The sequence below is a fragment of the Elephas maximus genome, chromosome 17 (assembly GCF_024166365.1).
Source record: "Elephas maximus indicus isolate mEleMax1 chromosome 17, mEleMax1 primary haplotype, whole genome shotgun sequence".
Classification (NCBI taxonomy): domain Eukaryota; kingdom Metazoa; phylum Chordata; class Mammalia; order Proboscidea; family Elephantidae; genus Elephas; species Elephas maximus.
In genome coordinates, this window is record NC_064835.1 from 15,916,011 (window position 1) to 15,919,087 (window position 3,077).

The 3,077-nt window shown below is 39.2% G+C and overlaps 1 pseudogene; it reads left to right on the forward strand.

Annotated features, from left to right (window-relative positions):
- Nucleotides 1-569: 569 nt before the first annotated feature.
- LOC126060963 (coilin-like) lies at nt 570-2,773 on the forward strand (annotated as a pseudogene).
- Nucleotides 2,774-3,077: the final 304 nt, after the last annotated feature.

A 3,077-nucleotide genomic window follows, 5' to 3' on the forward strand; every position in this document is an offset into this window, starting at 1 on the left:
ATCCATATGGGGCACATAGTATACTGATTCTTATGTCTTTACCTGGGAGAAGGATGGCTTGATTCATCTGTTCAAGCCAATTCTCTGTCAAGGAGTTGTTGGAAAGAGACAGTCGTCCTACCTTAGCCAATTACACATTTAGACACAAGAAGATCCTTTTCCTTCTAGATATGCTGTTAAATTTCCTGAAAAAGCCAAGTTCCAATATCTAGGAGGGGCGTTATATGAAAATAAGGGCCCATTTTTATAATCTGAAGAGGAGATCAAGGGTATTTTGGAACACTCTCTGATTTGAGTCAGATTGAAACATGGGACCTGGAGTTGAGCCAGTATCTCAGGAGGATGCCACAGCCTCAAATGTATGGCTCGCCTAGAGATGATGTTAAAATTGACAGTAGCAGGAAGAACTAAGCTATAATTTAGTATGGAAGCAGCTGATGGACCTGAATTCTCATGTACAATTTTGGGAAAGGATGACAGATCCAGCATTCAGTCAGATTTGTGAATCATAAAACTGCCTGAGTGAACTTAACAAAGGCATCCTCACGCCAAGATGAACAGGAGCTGCGATGAGAAGCAGTATGGACAGGAAGTTTAAGAAGGGCTTCATAATGGAGACACACAACCCAAAAGGAATAAACAAGGGCTACTAGCATACAAATAAGAGTGATGACAAAATAAACTTCAGCAGTGAAAGGCATAAAGGAGCATAAAAAGGCTACCAACAACAAAGGACAAATATAATTAGAATGCTAATGATAAAAAGATACAATGTTATTTCAATATTCATGTGTCTTACTAAATTAATCTGTGACCAGCATTTAATAGCAAGGGGTTAATAACATATAAATGGTGGTAACAATTATAAAAAATGAGATTGGGATTTAAAACAAAAGAACTAATATGGGTTCCAGTCTCAGAGAAGTCACAAGAAATGTTAACTATTGGTGGTGTTTATAAAAAGAGGTCTGGGTTCTTGGGGGAAGAAAAACATATTAAACAAGGAATAATACCCCACAGTTGGAGTCCAATGATAATAAAAAGGATTAGGGTAATCAGAAAAATTCCTAGAACCTCTATAGTTCTTTTTTTTTTTTTTTTTACCCTACTAGAAGTTTGAGTTTACAAAATAAAAAGCTATTTCAAAAGTAATGGCAAGTTACAAATTCAAATTATGCAAAAATGACAATAATGGTCAGAAAGCAGCACCATTAAAATATAGCCACCCAGGACTGCACTGTCTTCTGGCTTCTTGTAAACTTGAGCAGATGCTGAGTTGTCACAGCTCTCATTAGTCTTGTCCGTCAGCACTTTGGCTTCAGTTCTGAGGTCTTTTAGGCCTCTGCCTGGAAGAGGGGCTCCTACCCCTCAGCAACAGCACATGCCTGGTATGAGACAATGATTGTCTTGGAGTTAAATTAGAAGAGAATGGAGTTACTGAGAGTTCTGCAGTAGTCAGCAACAGTGACAGTACTACTTTATTACAAAGAAAAGCAAAGAAGCAGGCATATAAGTTGGAGAAGGATGAAGAAGATGAAGTAGGTTACAAATATTTACAATACAATAAGCATTGGAAAAAGCAAGAGAACAACGACAATAATGAAAAGACCCTGGATCTGGAACCAAAAGCTGTCATAGATCAGAGCATGAGGGAAAAATCAAGAGGGAATCACCGAAGAAAAAGGAGAAAGGTGAATGTAAAAGACAGATAAAGAATCCCAAGCCTCCTAAGGCACAGACAGTGAAAGAATAGAACCATCCAGAACTGTAGCCTTCCAAAAGGTTCACCTGGTAGAAACAGCCTTGTTAAAACCAAAGAGAAAGGTGGGGTAGGCATTTGTGGAAAGGATAGTCCCAGTTCCTCCTCAGAGTCTGAGTCTTCTCAGGAATCAACCAGCGATGGCCTTAGCAATGTTGTTTTGGAGGTCAGAAAGTCCTCAGAGAAAATATCAACTGGGTTATCAAAGGAAGGACCCTCTGTGAAATACACAACTACAAACAAGCTGGTTACAAAAATGAGCTACAATTTTATCCCCATCAAGAGCAAGGCTCCAGCTCAGAGTCAGATGACCAGAGCACTATGTCACAGAGACCCCTGGAGTGTCCTGCAGGTTTCTTAAAGACACTAGGCGTCTTAGCAGGAGGAGGTTTTCCAGGGCCAGGTTCATCATCATAGACTCCAAGTGCTACTGGATGGAAGCATTCTGATGCAAATGGCTGCAGACAGGCTCCTGGTCCTACTCCCAACTTGCTTCTCCCCACCAATTTGGGAAGAGGAGGAGGTAGAGTAGAGGACCTTCTTTCTTGGAAAGGGGCTGGGGTCAGAGCATGCAGAGAAGTTGAGGATGAGGGCAAACCATTCTCTGTGTTTGAAATAGAAACAATGAAGATAAGAAGAAGCAGCAATTAAATGAAATGACTACAAACTCATCTACAATCATTCAGAATCCAATAGAGATACACAAGAAGAACTACAGTCTAATGCTACCACTGTTAGCAGCTGCGCCTCATGTTGGAGGAAAAAATTGCATTTAAGCTTTTGAAACTAACATCTGATTACTCTCCTGATGTCTCTGATTACAAGGAAGGAAAAATATTAGGCCACAATCCAGGGACCCAGCAAGCTGATAGAGAAATCCTTTCATCTTTACCTGCCATGAAAGAACCTGGAAATTTTGATTTTATTTATCACAACAAAAATGGAACTGAGGTGGTGGAGTATCCTGTGACACAGGATAAGAGGATCACCATTTTTTGGAGAAAATTGATCTAAGCCTAACTGTTGAATTTGCAAGTAACAACACATCTAACACAGAACTTGCCTGAGTACGACTTCTCCACCTCATAGTTCATATCTGGTGTGAAAGTAACTATACCCTGAACATTTTTTAAAAAGAGGATTTGAAAACTGTTTGCTTTTTTTTGTTGTTGTTATCTTCACCTTATTGCATAGAGAAAAAATCTACCTCATCATTTAAAATAACATGACTGTAGGTTTCATAGACTTTTTTTTTCTGGTTTAACTTTAGTAACAAAGTTCAGATATAACATTCCCTGCAGGCATCATTATGTACTAA